This window comes from Myotis yumanensis, unplaced genomic scaffold, assembly GCF_028538775.1.
Source record: "Myotis yumanensis isolate MYYU_CA2020_CCGP unplaced genomic scaffold, mMyoYum1.0.hap1 SCAF_1, whole genome shotgun sequence".
NCBI classification, from domain to species: domain Eukaryota; kingdom Metazoa; phylum Chordata; class Mammalia; order Chiroptera; family Vespertilionidae; genus Myotis; species Myotis yumanensis.
In genome coordinates, this window is record NW_027223752.1 from 58,755,516 (window position 1) to 58,778,119 (window position 22,604).

Below are 22,604 nucleotides of genomic sequence, written 5' to 3' on the forward strand. Positions count from 1 at the left end.
CAAAATGTTGCAGATTCAATTTCAAGAAAGGGCACATAGCTAGGTTGCCAGTTTAATCCCTGGTTGGGATGTGTGTAGGAGGCAACCTCTCAATGTTTCTTTCTCACATTGATAGTTTTCCCGTTTTCTCTCTCTCTCTCTCTTATTGATGAAAGGATATCATCCTCAGGTGAGGATAAAAAGAAAAAGAATCCCAGTGGCCTTCCATCTCTTCTTGCTGTCATCCCTTAGTTCCTCAGCCTTAGTTTTCTATATCTGGCAGACTGATGTATAAACTGTTAGGTGACCCAGGAAAGCGGCGCAAGAAATAGAGTCCAGTGAATCAGAGAAGAAAGGAAAGGAAAGTTTATTTGCGTTCTCGGGCGAGACCCACCGGCCCAAAAGGTGGGGCCAGTGAATTTCGCGCCTTCAGGGAGGGAGGGACATCTCTTTATTCAGGTGTTTGGGGAGGGCGGGGGCCTGAACTGAGGAAGTGCCCGCAGCAGGGATCATCACACATTCAACTGAGGGAGTCTCGGCCGCAGGGGGTGGGCGGCACATTCAGGAATGGGTCAGTATCTGTGTGGGGATCTCTGTGAACTTCAAGGAGAAGCAGGTATCTGTGTCTGGCACGTTGATCTGTGAGAGATTCCAGATCTGTGAGAAATTCCAGAGGAAGTCCATTGTCTCATCCCATGTCCGCATGTATCCGATCCCGGGCTCCCTCCGACCTAACATCCCGGCCTTTTGGTGATAAGGGTCGGCGACTCTCTGACTGCTTCCAGCTGAACAGGGACGACGAGGGGGGCGGCGGTTAAAGGCCGGGGTTAGGCAGAGTCGGGTCGGAGGGGAGCCGAGTGTAGGGATGGAGCAGGAGCTGATTCACAGTCACCCGTGACATCTCTGCGATCCGGGAGCGGATGAACTTGAGGAGGCACGGGGCTAGGAGAAAAAAGACACAGATGAGAATCAGGGGCCCTATCATGGGCAGGACCCAGGTAGCTAAGGGGCTTTGGAACCAGCTGAAAGGGGAGTTGTCCTGGAAGTGTCCTGCATGTAGTTCTTCACTCAGCTTAGGGTCTGCAAGTTTTGCTCCACTGCTCCGGACTCGATGTAGTTAACAGCATTTTTCCTGAAGGAACATGCAGGTTCCTCCTCTTTCTGCAGTCAGAAGGTCTAAGGCGCGCCGGTTCTGCAGGGCTACTTGGGCTATTGATGTCACTTGCTGCTGTAGGGAGGCTAAAAGAGACAGTAGTAGACTCCAGGGCTAACTGGAGCTTGTCATTAAAGTATTGAGCAGTGACCAGACTGTTCCCGAGGGCCCCCCCCGCAAGGCCTATCGAGGTAGCGATACTCACCCCTAACATGACAGGGAGGAAAGCTGCCCAGCGAGTCCGGCGGGACGGAGGGAGCAGCCAGGCGAGCTCTGACTCTCCATATAAGGTTAGTTGGGGAACTACTGTGACCACGAAGCAAGGCCCGGGGTCAGGGGTTCATGCAGTTGCTTAAGGTGCCGTTGCACCAAAAGAAGGTACCTGGACTGGCCTTGGTGAGGCTGGATGCAGTGTAGTTCTGGGTGCAGTCCCACGTGACTCGTCCCCCAGTTACCGGATTACTGGTCTGGTAGCATATCCGTGGGGGCAGGGTGGGCTCTGGAGTTTCAGGTTCCCAAAGGGGAATGCCAGCCACGGGAGGCTGGCATTCACCTTTCCCTTGGGCCCTTGGAGAAGTTGTGAGTGGGACGGCAGCCAGCAAAGACCTTCGGAGAGAGGCACACAGAAAGCAGTGGGAGACATTGGGCAGGGTGTGGGTCTCGTTGAGGAATAGTAGGGTGTGTTGAATAAGTTGGAGCCAAGAAGACAGGACTTCTACCCGGGGGGAGTCAGGCAGCTTCCCTTTAAGGGACTGTTCGGCCTGTAGGATGCTGTTGGAGACCTGGACTTGGGCCTCTTGGGCCAGGACATATTCCCGGGAGATGTAAATGGTCCCTGAGGGGGTTGAGCTCCAACTACTTAAGTATAGCTTTCCCACGACACCCGTAACCCACCGCTGGTCCCAGGGATCCTGGATTATGATGTGGAAGGCCCCATCCTTCCAGATAAAGGAGCCACCCCTGTAGGCATCATTGACAACACAGCCCCTCCAGCGGCAACCCCCATAGGTGTCGACCTCTTGATTACACCTGTCTGGGTCCTCTTGGTCGTAAGCAAAACAAGCATAGGGCCGGCCACCATGGTACACTGACCGGATGTCGACAGCCATCTGCATCCTTGTCTGGCATCCCGCTAGAGGGCAGTCCTGAGATCCTACCTGCCGGGTGACTTGTTTGCCGTTCTGATAGTAGGTTTCACGGACCTTGAATCTCCACACATAAGCGGGTGGGGGTTGGTGTAGGTTGCTCAGGGCCGGGAGGAGAAGGAGGGGGAGGACGGCTAAGGCGGACCTTAGTGGGACCCAATACATCACATTTGTAGAAGTCATGCTGCTCCGGGGTCCTCTTGAGCCTGGAGAGGTGGTGCCACGATGGGTCGCCAAGCAGCTTGGCCGCGGTGGGTGTTGTAAGGATCACGATGTGAGGTCCCGTCCACCTCGGCTCCAAGGTTTTTGGATGTAGATTTTTAAGGAGGACCGAGTCACCAGGGTGAAGAGCTGGTCCCCCGGAGTCCTGGTCAGTTGGTTCCGGTTTGGGCAGGAACCTGTCAGCGTGTTCTCGGAGCAGCTGCCGGATTAAGGACAAATATGGAAGATAATTACCCAGGGGAGGAGGATCGATAGGGAGACGATGGTTGAGCAAGAAAGGTCTCCCATATAGGAGTTCAAAAGGACTTAAGAAGGTGGGGCTCCTTGGTGTAGCCCGGAGTCTTGTCAAAGCCATGGGCAGGAGATCCGGCCAGGAGCTGCGAATTTCTAGAGAGAGTTTAGTTAGATGGTCTTTAAGGAGGCCATTAATCCTTTCAATTTTACCCGATGACTGTGGTCGGTAGGGTATGTGTAGTTTCCAAGAGATGCCAAGAGAGGTGCTAACCTGCTGTACGACCCTTGATATAAAAGCTGGGCCATTGTCTGACTGAATGGAGGTGGGGAGGCCGAACCTTGGGATAATGTGTGCTATTAGCGTCTCAGCCACCACTTCAGCAGTTTCCTTGCGGGTGGGAAAGGCCTCTACCCACCCTGTCAGAGTGTCTACCATGGTCAGCAGGTACCTGGTCTTTTTGTGGGGAGGCATGTGGGTGAAGTCTACCTGCCAGTCCTGCCCTGGGAGGTGTCCCCTCATTTGATGGGTGGGAAAGTTGGGGCGCATCCCTCCCTGGGGTGAGACAGCTGCACACGTGGGGCAGGAGGAGCAGGCGCTTGTGATTGCCTCTCGCAGTGTGGGCGAGGTGAAGAGGGGTTCAAGGAACTTCCAAAGTGCCAGTGGTCCAATGTGCAAAGACCGGTGGATCTGTTGGGCAATGGCCCCTGTCTGGGCTCGAGGGAGAGCAATTTTGTTATTTAAAAAGATCCATCCCTCAGGACCGGGTGAGCCTCCCCGCTGCAGGAATTTGTTTCTCTCTTCTTCTGTATATTGAGGGGAGATGGAGGGAAGAGAAAGAAACAGGACCGGGGCTGGGGACCCTTCACCCTGAGTTAAGCCTCTGGCTACCGCGTCTGCTTGGGCGTTTCCCCGCGTAACCAGCGAGGAGTCCGTCTGATGGCCTCGGCAGTGCATGATGGCTACCTGGGAAGGAAGTTGTAAGGCATCAAGTAAACGGGTTATGAGTTTAGCGTTGATAATAGGTGAGCCTTTAGTAGAGAGAAAGCCCCTCTCCCTCCAGATAACAGCATGACAATGGGCTATCAGAAAGGAATATTTGGAGTCTGTATATATGTTTACTCTCTTCCCTTTGGCCAGGTGTAGGGCGCGTGTCAGTGCGATGAGCTCGGCTTTTTGAGAGGTGGTGCCCTCTGGGAGTCGGGCTGCCTCCAGGGTCCGCTCGGGTGTCACTACCGCGTAGGAGGCTTTCCGACGTCCCTGGGGGTCCAGGCAGGAGCTTCCATCCACAAACAGAGTTAAATCCGGATTAGAGAGAGGAGAATCTGAGAGTCCTGCCCGAGGCTGAGTAAGGGCCTCGACGACCTCGGGGCAGGAATGCGTTGCCGCAGGTAGGGTGGAGGCAGCGGGAAGGAGAGTGGCCGGGTTTAGGGCTGGGGACTGGGTCAGGGTGATGTCAGGATTTTCGAGGAACAGAAGATGGAGTTCCTGCATGCGAGAGGGGGCAAGGAGAGATAGGGATCGGTGGGACAGGAGATCCTGTAACCTGTGGGTGGAGAAGACCTGTAAGGGTTGTTGGAGGCAGATTTTTTGGGCTTCCTTGGTGAGAATGGCAGCTGCAGCCAGAGCCCGGAGGCAGGGCTGCCATCCCCGGACCGTGGGGTCAAGCTGTCTGGACAGGTAGGCCACGGGGGTAAAGGCTGGCCCTAGGGACTGGGTGAGGACCCCAATAGCCATTCCCTGTTTTTCATCAGTAAATAGCTGGAACGGCTTAGAGGTGTCTGGGAGAGAGAGTGGGGGAGATGCCAGAAGGGTATCCCGGAGCTTAGAGAAAGCCTGACGAACGAGGGAGGGTGAGGAGAGGGGACCCACTGGTGTTTCTTTAGCAGCTTGGTATAGGGGCTTAGCTAGGAGAGCAAAGTTTGGGACCCAATGGCGGAAAAACCCTACCAGTCCCAAAAAGGACAAGATCTGGTCTGCAGAAGTGGGGGGCTGAAGGTCTCGTATTGCCTGTGCTCGGTCAACTGTCAGTCCTCGAGAATTGGGCATCAGACAGATCCCCAAGTAAGTGACGGTGGGGACCGACAGTTGTGCCTTGGCAGGGGACACGCGATATCCCCTGTCTCCTAGAAAATTAAGGAGATTAGCTGTATGCCTCCGGGACATGTTCAGGGAGGGGCTGCAGAGGAGGAGGTCATCTACATACTGGAGAAGAGTGCTGGGTTCTAAGGAGCATTGTTGGAGGTCTCTGGCTAGGGCCTGGCCAAACAGGTGAGGACTGTCTCTGAACCCCTGGGGCAAGACTGTCCAGGTGAGTTGGCGGGATGTCTGTTCATCCGGGTCCTCCCAAGTGAATGCAAACAGATGGAAAGAGTCTGGGTCCAGAGGGATAGTAAAGAAAGCATCCTTGAGATCGAGAACAGAAAAGTGGGTGGTACCGGACGGGACGCGTGAGAGGAGAGTGTAAGGATTGGGAACTACCGGGTGGATAGGGACTACCGCTTCGTTGATCAGCCGGAGGTCCTGAACCAGCCGGTAGGTCCCGTCTGCCTTTCTAACTGGGAGGATGGGCGTGTTGCAGGGGGAGTCGGTAGGGATGAGGAGACCCTGCCCCAGAAGCCGGGTAATGAGGGGTTTAAGTCCTCGGCGGTGAGTTAGGGAGATGGGAAACTGGGGGCGGGAGGGAAACGAGGTGGGGTCCTTAAGTCTGATCTTGACTGGGGCATGATGTCTAGCAACCACCGGGGTAGATGTATCCCACACTTTTGGGTCGACCAGGGACGCAGGCAGTGGGGGTTCGGCATTTCCATGAAGGGAGGGGGCCAGGAGGGGAAGGAGCAGGGAGGCTGAAGGGCTCCGAGTGAGCATCAGAGTGGCCCCTAGTTTGGTGAGAATATCTCGTCCTAACAGGGGCACGGGGCACGAAGGCATGACTAAAAATGAGTGGGTTATAGGGCTATCCTCAAGGAGGCAGGGAAGCGGCCCGGTGGCCAGCGGGCAGGTGGATTTGCCGTCAATACCCATGACCGAGATTTTGGAAGGATAAAGGGGCCCCGAAAAAGAGGGAAGGACAGAGAAGGTAGCCCCCGTGTCGATCAAGAAGGAGACTCGTGCACCCGCTACCTTCATCTCAACCCGAGGCTCGGCTAAGGTGATCGGAGTGGACGAGTCCGGGCGTCTTCAGTCTTCAGTCAATCCTAGCATGGCCAGCGGTGCATCATGGCCCGGAAGGGCGACCCCACCACGTTGAGACGTGGAAGGCTCGCCACTTTTCCAGGAGCAGTCACTCTTCCAGTGACCATTTTGACCGCACGCCGGGCAGGGCTTGGTCGGAGCACGGGGCTGGGGGCACTGCTTTGCCCAGTGGCCTTCATTGCCGCATTTGAAGCATTGTCCAGGCGGTGTGCGTCCTTTCGTTGCACTCCCACTGCGCACGGCCCTCTTGGGACCATGCGCAGCTGCTGCCGGCCTCAGGGCTGCAACCAAGGCTTGCGTCTGCAGGTCTACCTTCTGTCTAAGGCGGGCCTCCCGTTCTGATTCTGCCTTCTCCTCACGGGCATTAAATACCTTAAATGCCATATTCACTAAATCTCGGACAGGAGTTTGAGGACCATCCTCTGCCTTTTTTAATTTCTTCCGAATATCTGGTGCTGACTGCGAAATGAAATGGGTGGCCAAGACCGTTGCCCCAGCCAGAGACCCAGGGTCCAGACGAGTATACAAGGTCAGAGCCTCAGTCAGCCTGTTAAGGAAGACTGCGGGGTTCTCATCTGGGCCTTGGGTGATCTCCCTTAATTTGTCATAATTAACTACCTTGTGGGAGACGGCCTTTAGACCAGCCATCAGGCACTGGAGCATCTGGTCTCGGCGTCGGCGCCCGTTTTGCCCTTCGGGGGTGCCTAGTTGATACTCCCAGCCCGGCTCCTGGCGAGGAACGGCCTGGGCCCCTACCGGCATGGTCCATCGCCGCCCCCAAGACTCTCTCCCTTTAAGGCATGGCCGGAGGAGAGTCTGGCAGGGAGGGAGGAGCAGAGGGTGCGGAGAGTGAGGATGCTGGGGCGGACGGCGCTGGGGCGGGGAGGAAAGATTCTCGGGTGGTTCAGATAAGGCGGAAAACGAAGAGATCTCAGTAGGGAGAGCAGGTTTCCCACGGGCCAGGAGAACCTGGGCCGTGGGGCAGGAAGAACAGAGGGAGGGACGAGAACGCAAACAAAGGAAGGCTTGAATGTAGGGGATCTCGAGCCACTTCCCGGTTCGTTGGCAGAAATTACTGAGGTCGGTGAGGATGGTAAAATCAAATGTCCCGTTCTTAGGCCATCTAGAAGCATTATCCAATTCATACTGGGGCCATGTCACGTTACAGAAATGAATGAGACGTTTCGGACGCAGGTCCTGCGACAGGCCCAGTTCAGCCAGATTGGTGAGCAGACACCCTAGAGGTGTGCTCGGGTCAGGTTTGGAGTTTTGATTGCCCATGGTTGGTTCCCCGTGGCCAGTAGCGGGGCCAAAAAGCTAGCGTCCTAGCAATTTGAACCACGCCACGGACAGACGGAGTAGACCAAAGGAGTTAGGGACGTCTCCACTATCTCCTGAGGTCCAAAGGAACCTTCCTGGAAGGGTCCGGAGGACAGTCTCTGATGCGGCCGTGTTTTACGGACAGAGACGCCGGCAGGTGTGTGGCCACGGGGGAGCGGCACGGGGCGGGGCAAGACTCACCGCTGATGTTGCCACCGGGAAGAGGCTGCCGAGTTGAAGAAACGAGGTCCCGACGGGTCCTGGGCCACAAGGAGGGAGAGGCGGGCACCTCAAGCCGTGGAGGGACGGCAAGACTAGGTGCTCGCGCCACCCGGGTTTCAAGGCACCAAATGTTAGGTGGCCCAGGAAAGCGGCGCAAGAAATAGAGTCCAGTGAATCAGAGAAGAAAGGAAAGGAAAGTTTATTTGCGTTCTCGGGCGAGACCCACCGGCCCAAAAGGTGGGGCCAGTGAATTTCGCGCCTTCAGGGAGGGAGGGACATCTCTTTATTCAGGTGTTTGGGGAGGGCGGGGGCCTGAACTGAGGAAGTGCCCGCAGCAGGGATCATCACACATTCAACTGAGGGAGTCTCGGCCGCAGGGGGTGGGCGGCACATTCAGGAATGGGTCAGTATCTGTGTGGGGATCTCTGTGAACTTCAAGGAGAAGCAGGTATCTGTGTCTGGCACGTTGATCTGTGAGAGATTCCAGATCTGTGAGAAATTCCAGAGGAAGTCCATTGTCTCATCCCATGTCCGCATGTATCCGATCCCGGGCTCCCTCCGACCTAACATAAACAACAGAAAGAAACTACGTATAAATCACTGAAGTTTTAAGGGTCAGGCTTAGATTGGGCAACCATTGCTTCTGTCTACATTCCACTGGCCAGAATGTAGAAGTAAGGGAGCTAGGAACTGTGTGTTTTCTGGGTACACAAGAAAAAATAAGATGGTAAATATTTATCATTCTTTACACCACAGTTCCTTTCAGTTGCAGGAACAGAAAACCCAACTCAAATAAGCTTTGTCAGAAAGGAAAATCTTTTCTACCTTCTTAGATTTAGTTTGGGGAGGCTTGTGAATTAAACTGACAAAAGACAGGCTAGCAAGAGAAAAAAATATTTTAATCACATACTATGTAGGGGAGTTCACAAAGAAATGTGATTCACAGGGGTGATTAGAATTGGGGGCTTATATATCCTTTCAATAGGTGAAGGGGAGGGGTAAAAGGAGATGTGAAAACAAAACACTTTTTAGGTGGAAGGGGGAAAGAGGGAAAACAAGAAACTTTTAGGAAAGATAAATGGGCCATTAGGGGAATAGATTAGAGATATGTTGTTTTGTGACAAGTTGTGGTTTAGGTGTGGTGACAATTCTCATGGTTTCTAAAGATATGAATCAACCTTTCCTAGTTGCTCCCTGGGAGGAGATTTAAGATAATTGAGTTTGTTTGTTTTTTTTGTGGGGAGGCTCTGCCTTTAAGGCAGATAAGATATTTCAGGAATTCAAATGCCTTTAGCTAAAAATAATTTTTATGCTACAGTGTCTTATTCTGGACTCCTTCAGCTTAAACAGAGAGGGAATTTATTGGCTCTTATAACAGAGAAGTCTAGAGGTAGAATGGGTTCATGTTAGGTTTGATTTGAAAATTTATGATCTCAGGGATTGACTTCCGTTCCCAATGATTTATTCACCCAGCTCTCCCTCCCTCACATGTTAGTCTTATTCTCAGTTGGCTCTCCCAAGTAGCAAAAAAGAAAAAAGTTTGTAACTCTTCCAGTATTCACATTTGAACACCATATCATGCGGAAAAGAAAACACTTCTCTTTTGTTGACACAAAAGTCCTGTGCTTCACTCTGATTGGCGTTTGAAACAAAAATTGGTTCAAAGGGAGGTACGGGTGATTCTGATAGTTTTAGGCTGGTGGGGTCATTTTTGGAGTTGGGGGTGGGGGTGGTAATTCCACCCACATTGCATGAGTGAAGAGAACAGAGTTGTGGAATGGAAGCTGGGAAATCACCTATATCCATTACACTCAGAACAGTGTGGAGCATGATCTCACTTAAGGAGAATGAGTACTATCAGGAGACTTAGACAGTGAGTACAGAATGGAAAGGGGCAGAAAATACAAATCAGTGGAAGAGAAACTCTTAAAAAATGAGGCGTAGACAGTAAGTCAAGAGAACCAAGAGACGAATGTTCTAGAAGCCAAGGGATAGAGAAGTCAAATCATCCAAATTACTTCCTGTGTGTTGATTTCATAGTCATCAGACATCCTTTGTATTTTGGATTCTCATGTAAATGTTCCTTTTGAGTGACAATGTGTCGACCAGAGTTTTCTGGTCTTCATGGCAGTTATGTTCTTCATGAAAGAAAAAGGAATAAATTGGGATTTTGTTTTATATATCAGCTTCTAGTAAGTTTGGTTGGCATGAATCATCCCCCTGGATTTAAATTAGCTCTGAGGGCTATGGACTAAAGGGGCCACATGCTAACCTGACAAGCTCATGGAAGGCCTGCATGGCAGCCTTGCAAACTCAGACCTAAAGTAACCACAAAGGATGGTTGGAAATTAAACTTTAACTAAAAGGAGTTATGGTGGGTAGATACCTCCTAGGCTGGTATCTTCCCTGACAAGGTCAAGCTTTACTTTGAGTCTGTCTTTTTGCATCTACGGTAACATATCCTTGAAATGTCAGGGTAACTTGTAACTTCCCTTTTTCAGGATCCCTCAGGCCACAACCAAATGCCCTGGGTGCCAGGACAGGAGACCATAAATTCCTTGTTATTGTTATCATGTTAATTATTGACTGTTAATTATCCTGTACCCAGCTAAGTAAAAGAAGTATGTGTCTATCATTTTACTCTTTATCCAATCCCAGAGGGTTCCCCACTTTGCTTTCTCCCACCTCTCTAATCTATCACCAATGGATTTCATGTAACCCACCTACGTCTCCTCCTTTCATTGCAATGTATAAAAATAGATGAAAAACCACCATTCTCTGGAGCATTATCCCAATCCGTTGAGATTCTGCTTCCCGGCAATTGTTGACAGTTTGGCTCAAATAAACTCACAAAAATTCTGTACAGGTTTGTATATTTTTACGTTAACAGGGCTAACAACTTGAAGTTTCTGTCTCTTCAAATTGAGGACCAGGCTCTAGAATACAGAGTGAAATCTTAAGTTCACTTTCATACTTTAACATGCTTTGCTAAGTCACTATATTTCAAATATTAGAAATATAATGACTTAAAATTTGAAATATATATTTCAAATATTTGAAATATAGTGACTTAAAATTGTGCCGTTTAGCTTTCCACGTTTGTTATTTTTCATTATTTTGTGTCTTTTCCTATAAAGCTTATTTTCAAGGTGAGCCAGAAAGGGACAGCTGGGTAGAAGATCTAGGCCCAGTTGGGAAAAGAGGTCCTGGTTATTTGTAGCCATACCAGGCCTCTAGGGGTGATGCAAGTCACCTTTGGGGAAGATGGATCTGGGAATGGTAATCAGTAAGGAAGCAACTATCACCATAAACAGCAGAGAAGAGCCTGGAGCAGTCATAATGAGGAAGAAGAAACTAATTCAAATAGGGAGCAAGAATAGTAGTATTCAGTTGATCGAATATTGTGTGCAGCGATCGTGTGTGTGTGTGTGTGTGTGTGTGTGTGTGTGTGTGTGTTCGGGATCTAACAGGAGGCAAGATTTCAAATCCAAGTCACTCCCAAGAGCTGGACCATCACTGCCATTGATGCTGTGAAGACAACCGGGAGAGGAAACGTTCCTCACAGGTCAGAATGCAACTTCTATCAGGTATGTGTGCGAGCCGTTTCTTGGCAAGTGTTCTTGCAAATGCACGTATCTGAACTTTTTTTCCTCTCGTTATGACGGGCATCCATACGGCAGAGTTAGGAATTTAAAGGAGACACCAGCAAAACTGCGTGTCTGAAACAAATTTAGTAACACCGGCCAGTTATGAAACGAACCTGACTTCACTTCTTTTTCTCCTCCGGTGATATCTTCGCGCCTTAGCTCTGTCGAGCTGCTCTGCAGCGGTGCCCCTCTCCCTCGACCTCCTTCCAAGCCTGCGGGGAACGAGCAGGTCCACGAAGGAGGCCCCGCAACGCTCGTCTCCACATCTTCCGATTCCTCGCAGCCCCGACCGCGGGATGGCTGCCCCCGGCGGGTGGAGCAGACCGGCGGGCAGGGCCTCGCCCCCCGCGGGCGCGTGGCTGGGCGGCCGGCCTTCGAGGGCCTGCGAGGCGGCGCACATGCCAGCCCGCCTCCCGGTCGCGGGGAAGACCGGGAGCCCGGACTCGCCCAGGCCGACCCGGAGCCTACCCATGAGGCAGCGCGCGGGCTCCTCGCGAACCCCTCGGCCCCCTCCCCGCGGCTCAGCTGCCTGCTCCGCAATGGGCGCCGCCGCGGTCGCGGCCGTGTAGTTGTTGGAGCTCCTCCTTTTCCTCCTCCTCTGTCTCCTCCTCCTCAGGGCCCCAGTCAGGCCGATCCGCTCCGCTCACGGTAAGCGCCCCCCGCCCCCGCCCGCCCCGCGCTGCGGCAGGCAGAGGCCCTCCCGCGCGGCCGGCGCCGCCTCATTCCGGGGGCGCCGGGCTGGGGGTGTCGAGGCCGGCGCGGGTCGCCCAGAGCACCCAGGGAGCGGGGACGGGGACTGGCTGCGCGGCGGCCGGCGGCCCGCCATCTTGCGCCGGCCCTGGCGTGGGAGGCATCCCGGCGGCGCGGCGGCCGCTCGGGGCGCAGGCCGGGGCCGCGCAGGCCGCCGCCGCCGCCGCCGCCGCCGCCGCCTCCTGCGCCGCCTCCTCCGCTTCCCTTCCCGAGGCCGTGCGCCCGGGCGCCCCCAGCCTGGTGGTGGCTTTTCTCTCTCGAGCCAACTCCCGTCGTCTCCGCGCATTTTGTGCCCATGTGTGGCGGAGACCCGGCTCCTCTCACAGCAGCCTTCCCCGGAGCCTCCCCGGCGTCGGCAGGGACGACGGGCGGTTCCGAACTCGCGGGCGTCGGAGAGCCGGGCCCGGGGTCCCCGCCCAGGTGGCCGGCTCGGCCCGCGCACGCCCTGCCCTGGCCCCAGGGACTTCCCTGCCCCGCCGCGGCCGCCCCGTCTCATTGTCTCCAGAAAAGGCCCGGAGGGACAGCGCGGACTTGGAGACACAGTTTCCGAAATAGCTTCAGGCTTCAGCTCGTGAGACGGAAGGAAGGATCCCACTCGGAGGGTTTCTCCGGCTCTAGCGACGCGAGGGGCGCCCCCCCGAGTGGTCCCGAGTTAAAACGCGTTTAATACGAGGAATCTGCTGGAGAGGAGACGCGTCCAAGGGAACCCGCGTCTACAGGCAGCTTCCTTCGCGGGGTTCTCTTTGTGTTGCGAAGATTTAGGTGTTTTTTAAAAAAAATTATTCTAATTTATAATCTATTTTTAATTTACATATGGCTTTCAGGTTTGGTTTGTGTCTTAAGAATTAGACGTCTTTGAGTGCCACGACACAGAAAATTGAGAGTTTTAAAGTACAAAAGCCGCCCCTGGGCAGTGGTCAGGTGTCCTGCATTGGGGGGTTCCTGTGCCAACTCTTGCTGCGCCTGCGAAGGCCCAGGTTCGCTTAGAAAATTAAGCGCTTTGGATGTTTTAAAACATCGGTGCAAATACCCTTACAAAGTATCTAACGTTTGTAATTGTCATTGAGACCTATCCCGAAACCAAGGTGAGGAAAGAGCCTCCGGGAGAGTTTTGTTTTTAAATTTAATATATTTTTATTGATTTCAGAGAGGAAGGAAGAGAGAGAGAGAGAAACATCAATGATGATAGAGAATCATTGATTGGCTGTCTCCTGTATGTTCCCTTGACGGGAATCAAACAGGGTTGAGTCCGCAGGCGGATGCTATGCACTGAGCCACACCTGCCAGGGGGGAGAGTTCTTTAATGAGCTCATGGCTGGGAAGTGGTAGAGCCAATTCCAGAACCTTAGGTCTTCTGAGTCCTCATTCAGTGTTCAATTCACTATATTATGTTTCATTTTTTAAGAGAGAAGAGGCAAGGAGGCTCACCTACAAAATTTAGATACCACTCACTTGCCTCTTGTTTTACAGTTTAAGAATTCATTTCTGAACCTTGCAACCATTTTTTTTTATTTTTTGTGTTACCGTATTTTTCCCCAAACTTTGAAAAGTTGAAGATAGCACATTTGAACACATACCTACCCCAAAGTTTTAATAGTTATTACCATGTTGCCACATTTGCTTTATCTACCCATTTCTCTCTTTTTAAAAAATGAACATATATTTAGAGATTCTTAGAGAGAGAGAGAGCAAGAGGAAGGGAGAGGGATAGAAACATGGATAAGAGAGGAACATCACTGATCAGCTGTCTCCTGCACGCCCCCTACTGGGGATCGAGCCCACAACCTGGGCATGTGCCCTGACCAGGAATCTAATGGCTCCTTGGTGAAAGCTCAACCACCACTGCACCCACTGGGCCCATTTCACATTCTCTTTGGTGAACATTCTCAAGTCCATTGCAGATATGACAATTCACACTGAAGTGTACGGTATGTGTGTCAGTATGTATATCATAAGGTTAGGACAATTTTCTATATAACCACAATACCACAATCACTTAAAGTTAATTCCTACAATCTACAATATGTTTGTAGTATTCACATCTTCCCTGTAGTTCCCCAAATAGCCTTTTTAATCGTTTATCAATATCCAATCATGCATTACATTTATTTGTTAATTTCATTTAATTTAGTGTTGTTCCGTCTTTGTGTGTGTGTGTGTGTGTGTATGTGTGTTTGTGTGTATGATGGCATCGACCTTTTGAAGAGACTAGGCCAGTGATCTAGTGGCATAACCCACATTCTGTATTTTATTGACAGTTTCCTTCTCTTTGGGTTTACATTGTACCCTCAATTGCCTGTATTTTTTGAATAGATCAGGCTTAATATTTTGGCGGGATTACTTAAGTCATACAGTGTATTTCACATTATACATTATGCAATATTTTTATAAGAATGCAGACTGTGCTCTTTTGCTAAAAGGGCATATGACTATTCATCCTTTATGTGTGTTCTAAAATTCAACTTGATACAGTTCAGAAGTGAACAAGTGTTGAACACAGATGTATACAGTGGTGACTAGAAGGAAACATGACAAATTTTTTTATTCATTGGATTGATTATTCTAATTGGTGTCTACAAATCTAAAACTGAAAATATCTTGCAGTTATGAAGCAAAGAAGATGCCTACCCTCTCTTTAATAAAATTATGAACCATCAAAGGTTTCAAAACATTCAAATATTGCATTGATGATGTACATGCAAAATGACCCAAAAGAAATGATAAGCTAGAACTTATTAGGGAAGTATTTGATATCTCAAATCAGTATTTACAAGATAAATATGTTCCAGGTTCACATGTGACAGTTGATGAGAAGTTACTTTTAGTTTTTAGAAGCATATTGTTCACTCATTGATTGTTGAGTTGGAGAAAATTTGTTTTGGATATCTTATCTGAAGACAGTGACACTTCCGAAATTTCTCTTGTCATTAGAGTCTGAAGTGCTTGCTATCCATCTTTGCCTTGGTCTTCAGGTTCATCTGATAATTGTGAAATGTCTCCTTTGTCAATTTTCTTTTGTCCTATTATGGGTAGGAAATAAAAAGTTCTGAGTTTTTAACTGTATTCATTGAAAACTAAAAGCATATGAAGAGGATCAGGATATGCCATCCAATTATGTGCCGCTTTGACATAAAGATTAGTTTGAACAGAAGGCAATTGAGAATCAACAGATAAAGAGTTTTTTGCTCTCCCATTGTCTGCCTAAAGTAGAGCATAAATTTCCTTTTATGTCATACCCTTTTCCCCATACCAGGAAGGAAAGAGAAACTCTTACCATCTGAGATGCAGAGTTGATACTGAGATGAGTTTGCATAAACAGACCTAACTAAAATAACCCTTATCTTTCATTATAGTTCATTATTTTTTACATATTTCCTAGTTAGAACTTCCGTATGGTTTGTCTCTCAAAGCTCAAATCCTCTTTCCTTTAAAATGGTATATAAGCCCCTGAGCCTAACTGCTTCTTTGAGCTTTACCCCTCTTGAGTGAACTCTGAGGTATGTAAACATTAATAAAAATTGTGTGCTTTTGCTGTCTTTTGTTAGTTCAAGTTGAAGGTCCCCAGCTACTGCAACCTAAAAGGGTAGAAGTAAAGTTTTTCCTCCCAACACAGACCACAAAGATGATGTCTTCAGTCTTCTATGCCTTTCATTTTTCTGAAAGGTGATACAATAAGCAAAACAATAAGCTGAAAAAAAAAGATAATAAAATGAAGTATAATGTATTAATGATGATTTATTTCATCCTTGGATTATCCTATTTTCTTATTACTTTACTTTTATTTTTTAAAAGCATAGTTGTTAATAATTGATGTGCAATGGTGAAATCTAAGATGATGGAATTAACGAAATATTTCAAGGTGTAGGAAAACTGAAATCACTAAGATCCCATAATGTATCTTAGATTTATAAAAGGATTCTGTAGACTCATAGTAATCATAAGATAAAATGAGTTTTATTCTATTTAAAAGTAATAAATTTCCCTTTGCTCTTTGAAGATCTCAGGGTAACATTAAAGGTAAAAAAAATGTCAATCTTTACAACTATAACTGCTCAAGAAAGAAAATAAAAAACTAAAAGAAAAGAGAAAAATACCCTAAAGTTGTTCCTATGGACTCTGATAGTATACTGAAGGTGAATGATTAATTTGGACAATGAGATCTAGAGGTCTACCCTTTCCAACACACACATTAAACCTGTCTGCCTCTCCTCCTACTATCACGATAGGTTTGTCAGCCTTTTGTACTACATCTTAAATGAATGCAGGTAGTACTTAGAAAGTTATTTTTTGAAGTTCCAAAAATTATTTTTAATATTTTTCTTCCTTTCTTTCCAAACTTTACCTTTAGAGATTTTCCGTAGTAAAGAATGATTGAATGGAACACTGTAGGATCAGGATATAATATTTAGGCCTTTTGGTGAACTGGATTAAACCAAAAATATTTTTTATTTCAGTTATTTTCATTGTGAACATTGTTTTTCTGATTTAGTACACAATGATAAACAATATGTGATTTTTGGAATGATGTTGATTTTGCTTCTTTGTGTTTTTAAACACAATGCCTTATACATAATTAATGCTTGCTTAATAAGTGCTTTTTCTTAGTGTTGTGCACATGAACTGAATATAACAGTTTAAAATTATTACTTTATTCTTTGGATTGGTATATTCAAAATTTTGACTAGCTAATATAGCCAGTATAGTAATTTAGCCTGCCTTTTAAATAAAGGCTTTGACTTAGTTTATCTAGTGTAGTAGTTCTCTAAGTGTGGTCTGGGGACTTGAGACACTTTCAAAGGTTCTGCAAGTTTTTCCCTTTACCACCTATTTATCTTGTGAGGCTGCATTTTCTTCAACAGAGTGACATAGTGCAACAGATTGAATGCAGAAGCAGATAAGAGAATCTAGCTCTTTTTATTAAGACAGATGTTAATGAGATTTGTAAAAATGTAAAGCAGTGCCACTCCTCTCAAGTTTTTGTTTGGGAAAATATAATTATTTTTCCGAAAATATGGTTTTATTATATTAATGTATATTTTTAAAATTTTTTGGATGGGGTTTGTGGACTAAGGAGATTTCATACTTAGAAGTTAATCAATCATACACTTTTTTTTTTTTTGCCAAATTTAATATTTCTTCGGTATGACAACTTCCTGAATGCCTTTCGTTTGAGGGCTACTAACCAAAGCAAACATCATTAGTCTATGAAATAATTTGCTCCTAACTTGTAGGCTCTCCCCCCGTGTTTTCCTTATTTTGAAGGTAATTGTTACCTTTGGCAAGTTTGAGATGCAAAACCTTGAGAGGGTTGAGAGGCTTTGAGAGGGGTCTGAGGGTTTTAGGTATGTTCTAATCCCTATCTCCTGCTTTGTTTACTCATTCATTCCTCAGTTGGCTTTTCCTATTCAAGGTATAGATTATCTTTTTTTTCAACTCTACAGGATTGCCGACTGCTGAAGATCCCTTATAAACAAAATGCAACATAGAAATGGCTTTTTTTTAAGTTACATGGGATAAATAAGTAACAGATCTTCTAACTTTATTGAATAGAAAAATGTAAATAGAAAACTGGCATTACTTTTTTGACACCACATTGTATTTGTGTTCATTTGAGAAGTTATAACACAAGAGATGTCTTTCTAATAATTTATTGTGGTATTTTAGAGATTATAAAGTATACTAGAGGCCCGGTGCACAAAAATTTGTGCACTCGGGGGAGAGAGGGGGTCCCTCAGCCCGGCCTGTGCCCTCTCGCAGTCTGGGACCCCTCGGGAGATAATGACCTGCTCCCGGGTGGCAGAGGGCAGACCCAATCCCTAGGTGCAGCCCCTGGTCGGGCTCAGAGCAGGGCCGATTGGGGAGTTGGGGCGCCGCCCCCTGTCATGCACAGAGCAGGGCGGATCAGGAGGTTGCGATGCCACCCTCAGTCACGCTCAGGGTAGGGCCGATTGGGGGGTTGGGGCACCGCCCCCTGTCACACTCAAGGTAGGGTCGATGGAGAGGTTGCGGCGCCACCCCCTGTCACGCACAGAGCAGGGCCCATCAGGGGGGTTGGGGCTCCGTACCCTGTCACACAGAGAGCAGGGCCAATCAGGGGGTTGGGCGCTGCCCCGTCATGCACAGAGCAGGGCCGATCAGAGGGTTGGGGAGCTCCCCACTGTCACACACAGAACAGGGCCCATCAAGGGGTTGGGGAGCTCCCCCCTGTCATGCACAGAGTAGGGCCCATAGGGGAGTTAGGGCACCGCCCCCTGTCACACACAGAGCAGGGCGGGTCAGGGGGTTGGGGCGCTGCCCTCTATCACCCGCAGAGCAGGGCCAATCAGGGAGTTGGGGCACTGCCCCCTGTCACACTCAAGGCAGGGTCGATGGGGAGGTTGTGGCGCCACCCCCTGTCACGCACAGAGCAGGGCCCATCAGGGGGTTGGGGAGCTCCCCCTTGTCATGCACAGAGCAGGGCCCATCAGGGGGTTAGGGAGCTTCCCCCTGTCACGCACAGAGTAGGGCCGATAGGGGAGTTAGGGCACCGCCCCCTGTCACACAGAGCAGGGCGGATCAGGGGGTTGGGGTGCCGCCACTGTCACACTCAGGGTAGGGCCTATGGGGAGGTTATGGCTCTACCCTGTCACACACAGAGCAGGGCCTGTGTGTGTGTGTGTGTGGGGGGGGGGGTTGGGGCGCCGCACCCTGTCACAGAGCAGGGCTGATCAGGGGGTTGGGACGCCGCACCCTGAAAAACACAGAGCCGCAGGGCAATCAGGGGGTTTGGGCGCTGCCCCCGTCACGCTGATCCGGTGCCAGGAGGCCTCGAGGCTCCGCTGATCCCGGTGCTGGGTGTCCTGGATCAGGGTGGGGGTCCCCACTGGGGTTCCTGGCCAGCCTGGATGAGGGGATGATGGCTGTTTGCAGCTGGTCACACACCCTTCAGGGTGGGGGTCCCCACTGGGGTGCCTGGCCAGTCTAGGTGAGGAGCTGAGGGCTGCTTTCAGGCTGGCGGTTGTTGACTGAAGCTCCCAACCGCTCCTTTTTTTTTTTAATCTGGGCCAGCTTTAGCTCTGGCTCTAGCTCTGAGGCTTCCGCTGGTTTGTTTGCGTTCTATAATCAAAACAATGTATAACTCCAGCTCTGAGATCCCGGGGTTTTGTTTAGCTTCTATATTTGTTACAAAGTTTCAAACTGCCAGCTCAGAGGCCGGCAGCGCAGGCAGGGAACGTTGGAGTCCTCCTTCACTGTAGCAAACAAGCCTCATGTTTGCTTCCAGCTGCCTGGCTGCTGGCCGCCATCTTGGCTGACAGTTAATTTGCATATACTCACTGATTAGCCAATGGGAAGGGTAGCAGTCGTACGCTAATTACCATGTTTCTCTTTTATTAGTGTAGATGCACAGTTACCATATTTCATCAAGACAAATACTTATTTGAGATGGGTATATCATCATCATCCATTCTTTATAATGGAGGAAATTGAGTCTCAGAAAAAGTTGATTTCATTTATTGTAATACTTACTGGGTGCCAGATGCTATATATTCATTTAGTAAAATGTGATGCCTTCGTCTTCCCTCATTTTAATCTCAGCCTTTCTATTTTGGGATTACATATTCTCTTCTCCTTGGGCTAGATAGATTGTGCAAGACTAGCCTTATAGCCTGGCAGCACCAACCACTGGTGGACACACCAGTTCCTAAAGCTTTTGACCTACTCTTTACCTCACTGCATTCTGGAAACTTCTAAGACTATGATAACTCAGCTGTGCATATGTTGGTGACGAGTTATTGAAGAGTTTGGAATTGATAAGTGATACAATTGAAAGCATTATTTTTGGAAATTGTTAATTTGGTACTTCTGTATTGCATGGATGAAAACAGATAAATCCGGATGCTCAGAGACTACGTTAAAAGTAAATCTTGCCCTAACCGGTTTGGCTCAGTGAATAGAGTGTCGGCCTGTGGACTGAAGGGTCCCAGGTTCGATTCCTGTCAAGGGCATGTACCTTGGTTGCGGGCACATCTCCAGTAAGGGGTGTGCAGGAGGCAGCTGATCGGTGTTTCTCTCTCATTGAACAAACAAACAAAAAATCAATAAAATATATTTTTAAAAAATAAAAACATATCCTTGGGTGAGGCTTTAAAAAAAATCCCTTTAATGGCTTTCCATTGCTATTCGGATAAGGACAGAATTCTTTAATGTGATGTCCAAGGTACAGTTTTGTTTGACTCCTATCTTGAACCTCCTGCTATATTTGCATATATGCCCTTGCTTTTCTTTTCTAATCACACTGGTGTCTTTGCAGTTTCTTATATTTGCTGTGCCATAGATCTTTTGTACATGCTGTTTCCTGTCTGGAATGCTTTCTTCCCTTTCCTATTTTCCTAGTTAACCTCAACTCATTCTTCAAAGAACAACTTAATCACTACTTTCTCAAGGAAGTCAGTTTTGATTATGTGAACTAGACCTACTATCCTTACTCTGTGAGTTTTTAAATTCCATGCCCATAGCCTTCATAGCGCAATTTACATCTCTTTGTATGAGTTTGTGTCCCTGTCTCTACAGTGTAAGCTTCATGAGTGCAAGACCCGTCGCTTCATTTTTTTTTTTAACATTTTTAAAAATATATTCTATTGATTTTTTACAGAGAGGAAGGGAGAGGGACAGAGAGTTAGAAACATCAATGAGAGAGAAACATTCATCAGCTGTCTCCTGCACATCCCCTACTGGGGATGTGCCCGCAACCAAGGTACATGCCCTTGACTGGAATCGAACCCGGGACCCTTCAGTCCACAGACCGATGCTCTATCCACTGAGCCAAACCGATTTAGGGCCCATCTCTTCATTTTTGATCATCATTGTATTCCTGTCGCACACATAGTACATGTTTAATAAATATACCTTTTAAATGAGTGATCTTCTGACTCATTGGATTTCTGGTAACGAAAACTGATAAGTAGTACATCTTTAATTTATATATTTGTAAATTTTGTTTTTTTTAAAAAATAAATCTTTATTGTTTAGATTATTACAGTTGTTCCTCTTTTCCCCCTCATAGCTCCCCGCCACCCAGTTCCCACCCCACCCTCTGCCCTTACCCCCCCCCCCCACTGTCCTCATCCATAGGTGTACGATTTTTGTCCAGTCTCTTCCCACATGCCCCACACCCCTTTTCCCCCTGAGAATTGTCAGTCCACTCCCTTTCTATGCCCCTGATTCTATTATATTCACCAGTTTACTCTGATCATCAGATTTTTTATTCACTTGATTTTTAGATTCACTTATTGATAGATGTGTATTTGTTCATAATTTTTATCTTTACCTTTCCTTCTTCTTCCTCTTCTTAAAGAATACCTTTCAGCATTTCATATAATACTGGTTTGGTGGTGATGAACTCCTTTAGCTTTTTCTTATCTGTGAAGCTCTTTATCTGACCTTCAATTCTGAATGATAGCTTTGCTGGATAAAGTAATCTTGGTTGTAGGTTCTTGCTATTCATCACTTTGAATATTTCTTGCCACTCCGTTCTGGCCTGCATAGTTTCAGTTGAGAAATCAGCTGACAGTCATATGGGTACTCCCTTGTCGATGACTGACTGTTTTTCTCTTGCTGCTTTTAAGATTCTCTTTGTCTTTTGCTCTTGGCATTTTAATTATGATGTGTCTTGGTGTGGTCCTCTTTGGATTCCTTTTGTTTGGGGTTCTCTGCGCTTCCTGGACTTGTAAGTCTATTTCTTTCAGCAGGTAGGGGAAGTTTTCTGTCATTATTTCTTCAAATAGGTTTTCAATATCTTGTTCTCTCTCTTCTTCTGGCACCCCTATAATTCGGATGTTGGTTCGCTTGAAGTTGTCCCAGAGGCTCCTTACACTATCTTCATATTTTTGGATTCTTTTTTCTTTTTGCTTTTCTGGTTGGGTATTTTTTGCTTCTTTGTATTTCAAATCTTTGACTTGATTCTTGGGATCCTCTTGTCTGCTGTTGGATCTCTGTATATTATTCTTTATTTCAGTCAGTGTATGCTTAATTTCTAGTTCGTCCTTTTTCATATCCCGAGGGTCTCACTAAATTTATTAGCGGTTTCTAGAAAATTCTTGAAAAACCTTATAACCGCGGTTTTGAACTCTATATCCAGTCGTTTGCTTTCCTCCATTTCTGTCATTTGTGTCCTGTTTCTTTGTCTCCGCATTTTTTATGCTTCCCTGTGTTGGTAGAGTGGCTTTGTGTGCTAGGTGTCCTATAGGACCCAGTGGCTCAGCCTCCCCACTTACCTGAGGTGGACACTCTTGGTGCACCCCTTTGTGGGCTTTGTGCACAGTCTTGTTGTAGTTAAGTCTTGATTGTTGTAGTTATCACTGGGAGGAATTGACCTCCAGGCCAGTTGGCTGTGAGAATCAGCTGTGTCTGCAGTGGGATAACTTCTGTGCTGGAGACACCCTTAGGGGCAAGACTTGCTTCAGTGGGGCTTTGGTGCTCACTGAGTCTGCCCCCTGAGTGTGTCCCTTATGGATCTGAGGAGTTGTAATCTGGATGGTCCCACTCTGACCACTGGGTACACAGGCTCTTGGATCTCTAAGGAGGTGCTAATTTAGCCTCTTCCTGAGGCTACCCAGCAGGAGCTATGGAGAGAACTGCATATTCCTCTCCCTTGTTTGAGTTTTGGAGGTGCCCAGATGAGGCCCAGTTGTGAAGCAATGCAAGCTGCTGTGGGGCCTTGGGCCTTCTTTTGGATGTTCTGGGTCTCTCTGATCCAGCTG

The 22,604-nt window shown here is 48.1% G+C and overlaps 1 protein-coding gene and 1 long non-coding RNA gene across 5 annotated transcripts in view; one reads left to right on the plus strand and one right to left on the minus strand.

The window, feature by feature from the left end:
* Nucleotides 1–7,643: 7,643 nt before the first annotated feature.
* LOC139014998 (uncharacterized) lies at nucleotides 7,644–11,846 on the minus strand. The gene is made up of 2 exons (XR_011472398.1): nucleotides 11,229–11,846; nucleotides 7,644–8,031 (listed from the first exon to the last, which is right to left on the minus strand). It is a non-coding gene; the product is annotated as an uncharacterized lncRNA (long non-coding RNA).
* The window catches only part of ZNF280D (zinc finger protein 280D), a 126,706-nt gene continuing 115,725 nt past the window's right edge, over nucleotides 11,624–22,604 (plus strand). For 3 of the 4 annotated variants that reach the window (XM_070422072.1, XM_070422083.1, XM_070422092.1), the window contains exon 1: nucleotides 11,703–11,763. The gene's annotated coding sequence lies outside the window, so the exon portion shown is untranslated. Of the gene's footprint in view, nucleotides 11,764–22,604 lie in introns of all 4 variants that reach the window. The other variant, XM_070422102.1, reaches the window with a different exon arrangement.